The 15132-nt window shown below is 44.7% G+C and overlaps 1 protein-coding gene and 1 pseudogene across 1 annotated transcript in view; one reads left to right on the forward strand and one right to left on the reverse strand.

Moving 5' to 3' along the window:
• Positions 1-15132, forward strand: part of Mprip (myosin phosphatase Rho interacting protein) — a 202192-nt gene that overhangs the window by 105281 nt on the left and 81779 nt on the right. The window lies entirely within an intron of this gene.
• LOC105985652 lies at positions 200-1221 on the reverse strand (annotated as a pseudogene).

Genomic DNA, 15132 nt, shown 5'->3' on the forward strand with positions numbered 1-15132 from the left:
TTACAATTACATGGGCAAGATAATGAGTACATTTCTTATCAAGCATTGCAGCCTCCTCCTTTGTTTACCCTTCACATCCCTTCCCAGCCTCTTCCCCCGCCCCCATTTATTTAAAAAGAGATTGTTCCTAGAAAAAATTACTTTGGATAGTATACAAGATGGGTGGAGATAGGCGATTTCCCAACATCAGATGGTACAGTCAATATATGCCATATGGCTGGTCTCTTTAGACGCCCTTTGCCGTCCTTGCTGAAGGTGCTTTGTGTCTTGAGTTAGTCCACTCCTCTTGCCCATAGGAATCGTATATCTCCTCTCTGAGTCCACATCCATAATCATAGTAGTCAGCTCTACTTTGAGCTGGGGTGCTGTAGCTGTTATCATAGGAAGCGTAACTCTGGTGTTTATCCATTGTCATAATCATATTCTCTGTAGGTTTCTTGTGTTGGGGTGGTGATAGAGCTCTATACCCACTTGGAGGCATTCCTCTAGCCCTGGGAGTAAAAAGTCCTCTTCCCTGGCTCACTGGCCCTGGGGTGGAAAGGACTCCCCTGGGAGCTGGTGTCCCTTGTGGTACACCAACCCCCAACTGGCTGGGCTGTAATCCTCTTCCTCTGGCTACACCTCTTATAGTAGGGTTGGCTTCCCTCACACCACTGGAGCATCTGCATTCTCTGCACCACCATCCAGATATGTTAGTTCCTGAAGCTGAGCTTGCCGGGTCTGTCATTGTAGTCAGGGGTGAGGAACTTTTTTATTTCTTCCAAAGCATGTCCCATTTGGGCACGGGCTTCTGCTGGTGGAGCAAACACTTCAGTGAGCACATGGAAGTCATCATTGAGGTGGAAGTACCTTGTTTCCCCTCTTTTCCTCAACTCTTCTTCCTTTGCCTTGTCTCTCATGGAGCCTTTTCCAAGGATGGATGTTTTTGTCAGGGTTTCATCTTGTAGGCGCTTCAGAGAATGGCCACATGGACCCAGCTTTCCTGTAGAGTTGAACTTGGGAAACTGTTTTACAGGAATGAACACTTTCTGTGCTGGCTTCATGTTCTTATTCATCACCACATCAATGTACTTGTCTTCATCCTTGCTTTCTTCTTTTTGAGACTTTTCTGTTTTGCGGTTCAACAATGCAGATTCACCATGCATGAACGAGGGGTCAGGCCAGTCTTTCTCCACCATGAGCTCAGGCAGGTACTTCTCCATGCTTGCTTCCTGCAGGGCCCAGTACCCGGGCTCCCAGCTGGTAGTCCAGGCCTGCCCACCACTGCTGGGGCCACGCCGAGCTCTATCAACCACCTGCCCTGCATGCCAGCCCCACCAATAATTCCTTTAATAATTTGAGCTACTTTGAAGTATCATCTGCTCTGTTCTGACATGCACTTTCCTAGTTTACTTTCTGCTGGTTTTGCCCTTGGGTTTTCTCAAACAAGTGTTAACCTTAGAATGAGACTGTCTGTACAGGATATACCTGGGAATGCTACTGAGAGCCCTGACTTAGAAGGATTGACTGGAATAGTTGGGAGAATCTTCAAATGTTGCCAGAAAGGAAATTCTCCACCTCGGTTATTTGGAGAACACCAGTTGTAAGCGATCCTTCTCTTGGGCTATTCCCCAAATAGGAATTTCCTCATCTGTAGTGTAGGGAGACCTCTGTACAGCAGAGTATCTCCCAGCGATGTGTCTGAGTCAGAGCATTTTCAGAGAGTGACTCTGGTTGCTGCTGGTAGGTACGTAGTGAATCTCAGGCTAGGGCCTCCAAGCCTGAGGCTTTTGGGGGTCTGAGGAAGTCTTGGCTTATTTCCTCCTGACCAGTCTCCAGAAACATCCTGTGTCCCACCTCCACCTTCCATGTATCCAGCTCCTCCCCATTCCATAACTTATCTGCTGTTTCATGTTTGCTGTTGTCTCCTTCCTGGCCTTTTGTCCTTGAAAGTTTTGATTGTATTTTCTTTGTGGTCTTTTTTATAAGTTTTTTTCAGGGAATTGAACTTGTTACTATGTTTGGTTGATCAAACTGGGTACCTTCTGTGTGTGTCAGAAGTGGTCTACATGCTGATGAGGTGTGCTGGTCGCCACTGTGGGCAAACTATTCTTCCTTCCCTACTTCTGTTCCCTGGCCTTGTTTGGTCCTGGGAGGATCATATTATTGTTATGGTCCCATATAGATCTGTTTGTACTTTTCAGAGTGCATGTATGTTGAATGTGAATGCACCACATCTGCCAGTGACACCTGCTTGTATGTATGCTGAATTAAATACTGTGTCTGTGATTTGCTCCAACCTATTTTATGAAGATAAGATACTTTATGAACAGTTGAAATTGCAGATTTCTTGTTGGAACTCTTGCTAGAAGCCTAAGAGTTAATGATGACTGCTATTCTAGAAGAATTGGATGGAGGCAGTTTATCTAATCTCCTTTGGTGAATGAGCCCTTTACTCATGGGCCCAGTCACCTACTGGGGCCCAACAATAAGACCCTTGTTGTCAGGGCCAGGACAGGTTCTGCCACTTATACTCTGGCAGCCTTGAGAAATGCCACCAGGGAGACCTGGGGCTCAGACTTGTCCTTATTTCAGGGCATGAGCACTGGTGTATTTTCCTTCTCTTTAGTCCACATGTCTCCTTGAGGGCTGTGCCCATGGCCTTGGGAAATCATGAAAGGTTGAACTTACTCATTCATGTGTTATTGCTTTGCTGATGTGCCTTGGATGTGCTTGATGTTGGAAAAAATAAAAGAAAAAGTCCTTGCCTTCCAAGATCTTATAGTCTAGCCAGCCATGAAGGGGTTGGCAACTGTGAGAAGCATAAGCTGTAAGAGAGACAGGCAAATACATTGGCCCTGCCCATTCACAGGGGCTAGATGAGGGGCCAGCTAGAGAGCTCTGTGGTTTCCCTGGAAAGAAAAAAAGACTAATTGAAGGGTGAGAGAGTGGTGTACTAGGCAAAGAAAGTATCCCATGCATAAGGAGAATTGTCCAGAGCAGTGAAGCTCCCCATGACCAGAAGTATGTAGGTACATGAAAAAAACTAGGGGAAGTAGAAAACAAAGTTGTTGAGTAAATCTTTCCACTTGGAGATAAAAATCACTTCATATCATGGTTTATGTGTGTAGTTTAAGTGTGTAGTTACATGAGACAAAAAAGAGCAAGATTACAAAAAATGCAAATCCTGTTCTTTTTAAAAAATAGTTATTTAAATTTTTATTATTATAAAGGTGATGTACAGGGAAGGTTATAGTTATATAAGTCAGGTAAAGAATACATTTCTTGGGGCTGGGAAGGTGGCTCAGTGATAGAGCGCTTGTCTTGCATGCCAGAGGCCCTGGGTTCGATTCCTCAGCACCACATAAGCAAAAAGAAAAAAGCCGGCAGTGGTACTATGGCTCAAGTGGTAGAGCACTAGCCTTGAGCTGAAGAGCTGAGGGACAGCGCCCAGGCCCAGAGTTCAGGCCCCAGGACCAGACTCAAAAAAAAAAAAAGAAAAGAATACATTTCTTTTCGGACAATGTCACCCCTTCCCTCCCTTTCTTCCGGTTTTTCCCTCCCATTCCCACCAACAAGTTGTATATATAGTTCATTTTCATCGTAGTGTCTAGTGAGTGCCACTGCTGCATTTGTTCACCCTTTGTCCCTCCATTTCTGTGCAGTTCTATTGTTTTTGATGTGAATATTCTATCCATCAGTTTCCTGTATCATCCTTGAAAGCATATCCTTCATTAGGTACACTTTACTTCAAGTTGTTTTCAAATTTTCACTTTTCTTTGATACAGTGACTTGGAGACCATTCTTTCAAGTAGAGTTGCTTGATGTAGAGGTTCTCAATTTGGACTGTGGGTAGTGTTTCACAATCTGTGTACTCCTATTAGCAAGAGGGCTGAGGTCGTTCCCTGTCTTCTGTTTCCTTTCTCTGTGTCCTACCCACAGACTTGTGTGACTGTTCCCCTGGCTATAAGAGAGATTTTTTGAGCAAGGCAGGCCACATTTGACAATATGTTGTGGTCTCAGAATTGAGGTAGCCTTATCCATTGGAGGACTGCAGCTCATTAAGAAGTCTTGTTTTAAATTCTCTCTCTCTCTCCCTCTGTCAAATCAGAACCAGCAGCAACGGACCTGTGGTGATGGATTTTTACCTCAATCTCTTCACTCCTTACCTGTGCCTCTAAGGCTGAGTAGGGGTGGCCAAGAGCTAACATCAGAGGCTCGCTTTGCTTAGGGCTTAGCCGCCCCCCCTCCCCCAGTCTGGCTCTGAAATAGGCCTTTCACCCTGCTCTGAAGAAACAGACTAGATAACAGTTACTCAAAATGTTTCTTTTCTTTCTTTTTACTTCACTCAGAAACAGGGTGACAGAATGTTTAGGGAGCCAGCTTTTGGTTTAGGTCTCATTTCCAAGAATCTAAGCTCCTCTGCTTCCTTCTTCAGCCCCTGACTCTATACCACTCATTTGGCCTTTTGGAATAGGGATGGAAACAAAACCATTTCCAGCCCCAGAAGGTTCCTGCTTGTTTAATTCTCATGTCTCTAAAAATATCTTTGAGCCTCTGCTGGCTCTGTAGGCCTGTACTCTCCCCCCAACCCCCACCCATCAAGACTTAGGGAAAGAAATAAGATCTCCCTCTCATTGCTCTTTCCAGGCTCAGAAAGGAATAAATAAGAATGTTGAGTTTCCAAAGTTGAAAGGGGAAAAACTGCCTTTGTTGAGCCTGGAGGGTTGCCACAGTGTCTGGCCACCCTAATGACATCGCTACCCAGGGCAAGTCCATACTCTACAGGTCCCTGTTCCTTCTCTGGGAAGGGAATGGAGAGGATGAGAGCAAGGATTCCTTCCTTCCTCTCTGTGCAGGATGACAAGAGGAGCTAGGTCCTGACCTGTACAACAGGACAGGCTGCTTTGAGGAGCTGTGTGTGGGAATAGATCAGCTCCCAGACCCTGGCCATGCCTGGTGAGCACAGGCTGAGGGGGCTGTGGGAAGCTTCCACCCTCCAGGCTGCCTATGGCCCTGGGAGCTTTCTCAGGCATTCCTGGATTGGGACAGAGCCTCAAACCCCTCCCATTTTACCCCCAAATATTGGATGCCTGCCTAATTGAGGCTTTATTTATCTCCACATTTTCCCAGCTCTGCATAAAGAGACGTGCAAGTGGGTGAGGCTTACATATTCTCCAGAAGCTTAGAGGAAAAAAGGGTTTGAGGGGGCTAAGGAGAACAAAAAATATATGAGGGTCTGCTTCCTTCTCCTCAGGGGTTGTATAGAGAGGGGTGAGAGGGAAAGCAGGGCCAAGGAGCTGCCCAGTAAAATGGCTACTCAAAGTGTTTCTTTTCTTTCTTTTACCCCACTCAGAAACCCAAAAATAGCCCTGTCAGAGGCATAGCATTGAACATGCCAGCTGAGAAGAGCCAGCTGAAAGCTGCTGCCTTTCCTCCCTTCTCCCTAGTCACATTCCTCTTTTGCAGATTCTTTCCTTCTTTCTTAGGGGTGTAGCAGGTGGTTACATTCTTCTGTGGAAACACTTGAGGAAATGTGAAAAACTGTCCTTGCCTTTGCATTCTTGTAGCTTTCAATTTTTCTACTTACATTTTTCAAAACAAAGCAATCTTGTCTCTAAAATATAGGCCATGAAAAGACATAAAGATGGCATTGGCTTTGGGAGTCAAGATTGTATGAGGCAGGCTGGGAAGGTGGCTCAGTGGTAGAGCGCTTGCCTTGTATGCATGAGGCCCTGGGTTCAGTTCCTCAGCACCACATAAGCAAACAGAAAAAAGCGGGAAATAGTGCTGTAGCTCAAGTGGTAGAGTGCTAGCCTTGAGCTGAAGAGCTGAGGGACAGCGCCCAGGCCCAGAGTTCAGGCTCCATCTGACCCCCCCCCCCCAAAAAAAAGAGATTGTATGAGGCAGAGCAAGTGCCCCAGAGGTTGTTCAATATTCCTTTACTTCCCCCAGTTATAATATATTTACATTTTGGTAAACACAGGAAGACACAAAGATTAAAAAGCCAACCAATTCTCCATCAGAGTCCTCTGATATGATTGTTTGGTGTTTATATGATGACAAATCCTTTTAGGTTCACTTGCCCAGAGTGAATCCAAAAAAAATCCTTCCTGTATCATAGGAATAGATAGTAGAGGATAAGAATGTAGGCTGTTCTTGGGGTGGTAACTGCTTCTGGTGCTGTAAATACATTTGGCAAGCCCACCTCTGCACTGTAGGAGCCAGGGCAGAGGGCCAGGTAGGCATTGCAGGTGTTGGGTAAATTCAGAGGCTTGCACTTTACATCCCAGAGTGCTTTAGATTTGAGACCTAGCTTATCAAGGATTGCTGTTTTCCTGAACCCTCAAGTTAGTCTGGTATAAAGAAGAGCCCAGAGCACATACCAGGGTCAGAGACTACCATGTGGCTGGCTAAGTGAGTCCTGAGACTGGTAGTCAGGCCCATAGCTTATTGCAGGCTGTTTTTGTTATCCCCCTCCTTGTGGAATCAGCCAAACAAAATCAAGTTGAATTAGTTTGCCCTCTGGCAATTGTCAGAAAATACTTGAATTGATATGTGTGGATTGAATTCCAGTTCTACCATCTGTTAGTTGACTCTGAATGCCTTTGCAATCTCTATAAACCTGACCTTTCTCATCTGTATTGAGTAGATTGTGAGAACAGCTTTCTAGGGGATGTCTATGTTTCCTGTCTTCTCTGAGTATTCATTTAGAGCAAGGGAGAAGGCAGGAAAACCATCACTGTTTCCTGCTTGCTGTGCCTGCATGGCCTTCAGACAAGGGAAAGGCTCTGTCCTATCAAGGCTGTCCCTTCCCTCTCAGGCCTAAGGGACACCTGCTACTGGTGAAAAGAAGTCATGTTATATCTAGGCTTTAAAAAGTTTACATTCTCTTATGTTTTTTATTTTATTTTATTTTATTTTTTTTATTTTTTTTGGGGGGGGGTCTGGTTGTGGGGCCTGAACTCTGGGCCTAGGTGCTGTCCCTCAGCTCTTCAGCTCAAGGCTAGCACTCTACCACTTGAGCCACAGCGCCACTTCCGGCTTTTTTCTTTTTTGCTTATGTGGTGCTGAGGAATTGAACCCAGGGCCTCAGGCATGCAAAGCAAGCGCTCTACCACTGAGCCACCTTCCCAGCCCTGTTTTTTTTTTTTTTAAACAAACATCTTGGGGTTTGGGAATGTAGCTCAGAGAAAGAACACTTGAGGCTCTGAATTCATTCTCTATACCTTAGAGAGTGGGAGCTTCAGAAACATTGACTCCATTTGTGTATATAACTCCCTATTTTTCGCAGTTAATTCTTGAGGATAGAATTCTAGAAATAGAATTTGAAAGAGAAAGGGTATCAGATTCATGCTTGTAGTTCTAGCCACTCAGGAGGATCTGGGTTCTAGGCTAGTTTTTTAGTTTTCAAGACCCATCTTAACCAATAGTTAGGTAATATTGGTATGTACCTATCATCTCAACTATATGAGAAGCTGAGATTGAGAGAATCACAGATCAGGCCAGCCTGGATACTAAAATTTGTGAAATCCCCATGGCATGGTAATGTGTGCTTGTCATCCTAAGGATCACAGGTCAGCCCAGGCAAAAAGTGAGAGCAAAAAGTGCTGGAGGAATGGATCCAAGGGTGGGTAGAGCCTTGAGTTCAAATCCAGTACCACTAAAGAAAAAAGAAAAAGAAAAAGGGAACAGGCTGCAGATTCTGTTTTTGGCTTCTGTTGTATATGTCCTTACCACTCCAGGCAATGACAGTTTTAAAACCCTTTCCAGGCATGTTTCCTTCTCCATGGCTGGGACTGGAGAATGTGTAACTTTCCCCAGAGAATTTCCTCTCCAAGGTATTTGGACTAGATTGCTGGACTGTATTGAGTTGGGTGCCTAACTGGATCCTAACTGGATCCCCTCTATGCTTATTCTTCTCTTCTGTGACCACTTCTGTTTCATATATGCCCTAGAGTTGTAAATGTGGACTTGCTGCACTTGGAGTGGTGCATATCAATAACTCAGGTCCAAGTGTCTGCAAACTGGAGGACCCAAGTAATTGCTGGCCCCAGGTATAGCTTCTTGTTTCCTCCACCCCTCAAGTCTCATCTCCTTTAAAGAAAATGATGTGGTGTAGCAAATCTTGGGCTATAAGTCAGAGGATTACTCCAAGCAGCCTTGGGCTAAGTCTTTGTCTACAGGGGTCTTTAAAATGAGAGCATTGGTCAGATGAACTTTGAAAACCTGGAGTAAAGTCCTAGTAAGTAGATAACTTCTCATACAGGAGCTTGTCACCAGGCTCTGCCAAGTCCCCAGCCCTAGTGGTACAAGAGCCCTTTACCCCCATCAGCAATCCTGGGAAATATGCATATGCACTGGCTAGTTGTACTGGCTGTTGGAAGCAACAGGCTCCCACTCTCTTGCGCGCTTCCCTCCCACCCCCTGTCAATAGTGAGGCTTGAACTCGGCCTGGGTGCTGTCTCTGAGCTCTTCAGCTCAAGGTGAGCACTCTGCCACCTGAGCCACAGCGCTACTTCCAGTTTTCTGGTGGTTAACTGGAGATAAGAGTCTCACAGACTTTCCTGCTGGGGCTGGCTTTGAACCGTGATCCTCAGATGTCAGCCTCTTGAGTAGCTAGGATTACAGGTGTGAGGTAATGGCGCCCGTCAAGGCTCTCTTTTTAATAAGCTGCCTGATTGCAGTCCTGGTGGATTTTGCCTAGCTCACCTTGTGCTTTTTGATCCTCTCTCTACCCTTTACATTGAAGAATTGAAGTTCATGCTCTGACCAAAACAAATATGTTTGTGCAGGAAAACAATGAGCTTTGCATTTACAGTTCTGCCCCTCCCATGGCTCTCTTTCCTTAAGTGATTTCCAGTGGGCTGTCAGCCTCAGTGTTGGTTCTTTACTCAAATACTCTCCCTGCCTTAGGATTTGGTGTCTGCCTTTTATTTTCTGCATCAGGACATCAGAAAATGAAAAGAGTATTGAAAAATATGGAAGCCTAATTCTCTGCAGAAATAGAATGATTTCTAATATATTGTCCCAGACAGTGGACCTTTGTATATAACTCCCTGATTTCTGATGTACTTGTTTTATTTTCATGGAAAAAACATATCTTCAAGTAAAGCTTTTGTCCCTTTTTAGCAACAGGACATCTCTCCTGGGATGTTAGGCTGGGAGTATTTTGGGGGGAACAGTCAACATGTAACTTTTCCCTAGAGACAAGGAACTCTGTATCTACATTGGCTCTGGGCATGGTATACAGAATATATTCACATTTGAATGAGAAGTCTTTTTACAACTGTCCAGCACGTACACATATCCCTCACCAAGAGCCCTGGGCCAATATTTCAAGGCCAGTTGAGGTAACCTAGCAAATACTTAAAGCTTCTGGACTCATTAGAGGTAGAATATCCTGGAACTAAAATTAATGAATGCATTTATTTAGCCTTGTAGGAGAGATGATTAGAACCCATGATATTGAGAAGAAATACTGAGCATGTGGGGTATAATGGTCCATACAGGGCAAGAAGGACTTCAGTGGAGTAAGATGGAAATGTGCACTGTCCTGATTGCTAGTTGAACTGACATTGCTGTCTAGGTGAAGACCAGGAGCCTGGTCAGCCCTCTCTGCTTCCCAGATTGGAGTCACCATCTCCTGTGGCTTTGAGATCATATCTACTTTAATTGGTCTTTGTATAGGTTAGACTTGAAAGTGCCAGATGATAGCATACAATAAGTAACAGGTTTATGACTACCATTGCTGATATATATGATGTTTGTGCAGCTCCCTTCCTGGGCATGCTGGTGCTCACACTCATCTTGGTGGCTGGGATCTGCCACTTCTCATTCCATGGTGTCCTGGGTGAATGAGGAAACAGGTGAATGTCCACTGATGCCTATTGGCTAGTATACCCAGTACTGGACTTAAGCACTTTTGTTCTTGAGTCTTTTGTTTCATGGGATGATCTTTTTTTCTCCTGGTCCTGGGGCTTGAACTCAGAGCCTGGGTGCTGTCCCTGAGCCTCTTTGTGATCAAGGCTAGCATTCTACCACTTGAGCCACAGCACTACTTCTGGATTTTTCTGAGTAGCTTATTGAAGATAAAAATCTCATGAAAATTTTTGCTCAGCCTGACTTTGAATTGCTATCCTCAGCTCTCAGCCTCCTTAGTAGCTAGGATTACAGGTGTTAGCCACTGGTGCCTGGCTGATTTTTTTTTCCCCCCTCTACAGCACCCCCTAGCTCCACTTCCTCAGGACTTTTTGTGTGCAGGTACTGGGGCTTAAACTCAGGGCTTTAAGCTCTCACTTGGCTTTCATGCTCACAGCTGACATAGTACTTGAACCTCACCTCCAACCAGTTTTTTGATGGTTAATTGGTGGTAAGTCTCATAGACATTGCTGTTCAGATTGGCTTCAAACTACAATCCTCTAGGTGTCAGCCTCCTGAGTTACTAGGATTATGGGAATCAGCCACCAGTGCCCAGCTTGGTGCCTTGATTTTAACAAGCACAGACTAGCACCGACTATAATATACACATGAGTTGAGTATTTGAGATCTTGATCTCTCTAGTGGAAAGTAAGTTCCTTGCTGTTTGTGGACTTGTTCATTCATTCAGTTGTCTCCAAGCTTCTGATGAGTTTCTGCTCTAGAGCAAGGACTTGGGAAGTGGGAGAGAAACCTTCTCATGTCACTAGGAAGCTGCTGGTCCTGCTCACAGCAGGACCATGTACCAAATGAGTGTCTGGAGGAAGCTGAAGATGTTAGAGGAGCTCAGGGATCTCTAGGGGATCATATGTGACTTGGACCTGGAAGAGAGACACAGAGAGAGCGAGAGCTGAAGACCTTAGAAGAAACAGGAGCTTTCATATTCAGGGAACAAATAGAGCAGCTTAGGCAATCAGATCCTCAGGGTCATATAGTCTTATCATGGGAATGAAGAGGTAGGAGCTGCTTCACATCCTTGCCAGCTACTTCCTGGATGTCTTGATAGTAGCTGATAATGGTTTGTGTGTAGATGTATATACATGGGCCTCAATTCCCTGACTCCCCTGAATGGGAACCAGGTTATATTCTTTTACCAAGGAGGAAACCGGTCCAAGGTCTTTCCTATGCGAGTAGCTCTCTTGGAGCCTCCAGACTGGTATAAGGTTGCACTGATTTATTCAGCCTGGATAGGGGTTCCATTGTTACCCTACTCTCACACCCAACCCCTTCCCCCAACTAACACAAATATAATATTTTTAAACTTTCTCTTTGAAGCTGGGTGCTGGTGGGTCATGCTTGTAATCATAGCTACTCAGAAAGAGGAGATCTAAGGATCACAGTTGGAAGGCAGTCTGGGCAGAAAAACCCCTGTGAAACTCTTATATCTCCAGTTAACCACTCAAAAACCAGATGTGGTGCTGTGGTTCAAGTAGAGCACTAGCCTTGAACACAAAGAGGCTCAGAGACAGCACCCAGGTCCTGAGTTCAAGCCCTACAAAAAAACAAAACAAATTAAAAAAAGCCTTTCTCTTTGGCACTGGCTTGGGGAATTCCTTTACATTCTGAGTTGTGAAGATATCAGAGAAATGAAAGCTAGTGTGCCTGGACACTGAGGAGTGAGGCACCTTAGAGAGGCAGAGAGCACCTGGCAGGTGTGCAGGGTTTTCCCCTCCCTGGCCTTAATATGTGACTTGAGTCCGGAAAAAGGTTTGGGTCATAATTTTCTTGAGAAATAATTCACATATCATGCAACTTACCCACTTAAAGTGAACATTTCAACCCAGTGCTGGTGACCCACACCTGCAATCTTATAGCTACTTAGGAGGTTGAAATCTGAGGGTTGAGGTTCAAAGGAAGCCCAGGCAGACAGGTCTTTGAAACTCCATCTCCAATTAGCCCGTGAAATGCTGGACTGGAGCTGTGCCTCAAGTAGAAAAACACCAGCCAAGAAAAAAAGCTGAATGAGAGCTCAAAGCCCTGAGTTCAGATTCTGGTACTGGTTAAAAAAAAAAAAATCAACCAGGTGCCAGTGGCTCATGCCTGTAATCCTAGCTACTCAGGAGGCTGAGATCCGAGGATTGTGGTTCAAAGCCAGCCTGGGCAGGAAAGGCCGTGAGGTTCTTATCTCCAATTAACCACCAGAAAACGGGAAGTGGTGCTATGGCTCAAGTGGTAGAGTGCTAACTTTCAGCTGAAGAGCTCAGGGACAGCACCCAGGCCTAGAGTTCAAGCCCCACAACCGAAAAAAAAAAAAAAGAGAAAAGAAAAAGAAAGAAAGAAAAATAAAATCAAAAGTGAGCACTTCGTTCTATAACGATCATGCCAATTTTAAAACTTTTTTATGTTTCTAATAACAACTGTTTTTGTTTTTGTTTTTATTGTGAAAATACCATACAGAGAGGTTACAATTACACGGGCAAGGTAATGAGTACATTTCTTATCAAGCATTGTTGCCTCCTCCTTTGTTTCCCCTTCTGATCCCTTAGCATCGCCCATCCCCCCACCCCCTTAAAACATTTTTATCCCTACAAGAAGCCCTGGTATCCTTCAGTTGTCCCTCCTTGTTTTCCTCCAGGCAGCTTTCTATTGTTGGACTTTCCTGTTTGTGGACATTCATATAAATGCAATTAGGCAGCATGGATCCTTTTATGACTGGTTTATTTCAATTGCTATAATGTTCTCAAGGTTCATTCATGAGTTAGAATTTGCTAACTCTCTGTGTGTATGTGCATGTGTGTTTATGTTTGTGTCTGTTTCTATGTGATAGATTCTTTTTTTTTTTTTTTTTGCCGGTTGTGGGGGCCTGAACTCTGGGCCTGGGTGCTGTCCCTTGGCTCTTCAGCTCAAGGCGAGCGCTCTACCACTTGAGCCATAGTGCCACTTCCGGCTTTTTCTGCTTATGTGGTGCTGAGGAATCGAACCCAGGGCCTCAGGCATGCAAGGCAAGCGCTCTACCACTGAGCCACCTTCCCAGCCCCTGATAGATTCTTTTTTAAAGTTGAAAAATAGCCTGTTTTATGGATAGATTGAATTATGCTTATCCATTCATCTATTGGTAGACATCTGAATTGTTTCCTCCCTTTAGCTACTTTATGTGAACATTTGTGTTTTCACTGTGCTTGAATAAATGTCTAGGAGGGCAGTTGCTGTGTCATAGAGGTCACTATGTTTAGCCTTCAGAGGAATCTCTGAATGGTTTCCCATGGTGGCTGTCCCAGATCACACTGACCAGCTTACAAGGGTCTGGTTTCTGCATATCCTCAGGACATATGTTCAATCAGTATTGTTTCCCATAGTACAGTCATCCTAGTGGTGCAGAGTGGGATTTCATTATGGCTTCCATTTGCATTTTTCTGATGGCTGAGCAAAGTTTTTAACCTCCTGAGCTTATTTCCTTTAGAGTAAAACTAGGATGATATAGAAGGTATGATGTCAGATACTGTCTGTACCCATATTCCCCCTCCCCCACTGGTACTGGGATTTGAACACAGGGTCTTGATTTGATTAGCTGTCTGGCTCAGCTTGTGCACTAGCACTTGAGCCATACTTCCAGTCCAGCTTTTTATTGATTAATTAGAGCTGGAGTCTCTAGAATTTTTCTGCTTGAGCTGGCTTCAAACCTTACTTCTCTGAATCTGGACTTCTTGAGTAGCTAGAATTACAGGAATGAACAGCCATCTGCTTCTGGCTTCAGACATTGTTTTTAAATGTGTAAACATTTATATTTAATTCTTTACATTTTTTTCAGAAGTCCTTATGCCTCCATTTTATAGATGAGAGAAACTGAGGCTTTAGAGAACTTAAGGATAGTACCCACTGTCACATTGCTGTGTTTTTGTACTGTTGCCTACCATCCTATGACATTGTTTCTGTGAATAGTCATTTTCTAGATGCACATAGCAAACCACATCAGGTGTGGACTGCATGTCCAGAAGCTTTCGCTACACTGAGCCTTTGACCACATGAACTGGCTAGTTTAAGGTAAAATAAAATAATTTATTTTTCCTTTCCTATGTCTACTGGTGGAGGAAATGTGCTGTAAAAGACAGTGGGAGTCTTCCCTGCAAGTGGAGTTGCTATCCCCAAGTTATGTTCAAGTCTACAGTCATAGAGCCAGCCCTTGCTTTATCCTTCCCTATCTGCTTCTTTCTTGGTTATTAGCAAAATGGCTGTCCTATGTCCTGTCATAAAGAGACAGACCAGGTTGTATTTTGGCTGTATCTCCATACTACCCTCTCACTGACTACCTGCACATTCTCAAAGTTGCACTAGTTGGCTTGCTGCAAGAAAAGTTGCTCTTTAATCTTAACCTCCTCTGAGAACTTAAAATAATACAGCTTCTGCATTATTTCCCTGAGCCCAGTCAGGCCCAGTATGATACTTTTTAAGTCTTCTACTTAAGGAAAGCCTGCCTCTGTTGTTCTTGGCCTGGGGAGGGGCTAGTGTATTGAGGCCTTTCTGAGGGTCTCCAAGTGTCAAGTTCACCTGCAGAATGGTCTCATACTTCTCCTGTGTGTGCTTTTTATATCCTCTCCCCCCTTTTCTCCCCTGGGGTTCCTCTTGGGTCATGATTTCCAGATTTGACATTATATAAGCCATGTACAAAGCTTACAAATATACTTCTGTTGTTCATCTTCAAATCTACACTAATCTGATTTGGTGTAATGTGAGATGGGTATCGTTTGCTCCAATGTCAGGGAGCCGCCTGCTGCCTCTGGCACACTTTCATCACCCTCTGGTGGTAACCCTGAGGAGACATGGGATGATGCAGGGTCCTAACTTCACTGTTCCCCGCATACTGCTCCCCTAGTGGCAGTCACCACTCTTTGGCCAGCAGTCTCCTAAGAATCCTGGTGGTCTGTTGCCACCATGTTGGAGGTGGCTTATTCTCTAGGTCTCATTCCTAGCTGTCAGGGATAGTCTTGAAACAGGCTGTCCCCCTGGGAAGGACTGTGCTGCCCCCAAGAATAGTATAGTAGCTATTCAGAATAGCCCTTGCAGATAGGAATGTCTTCCCTACAAGCCCAGGCTGTTGCCTGAGCCAAAATAGGCTTTCCTGGTCTGTGGTATCTCTGAAGGACCAGAAGGCATGGCCTGGTCTTACACTCAGGTGCCCAGGCCTTGACCTTTCTCATGGGTCCCTTGCTACAGGTCTGTCCTTTTGTATTGTTGATC

This window comes from Dipodomys ordii, unplaced genomic scaffold, assembly GCF_000151885.1.
Source record: "Dipodomys ordii isolate 6190 unplaced genomic scaffold, Dord_2.0 Scaffold31, whole genome shotgun sequence".
Classification (NCBI taxonomy): domain Eukaryota; kingdom Metazoa; phylum Chordata; class Mammalia; order Rodentia; family Heteromyidae; genus Dipodomys; species Dipodomys ordii.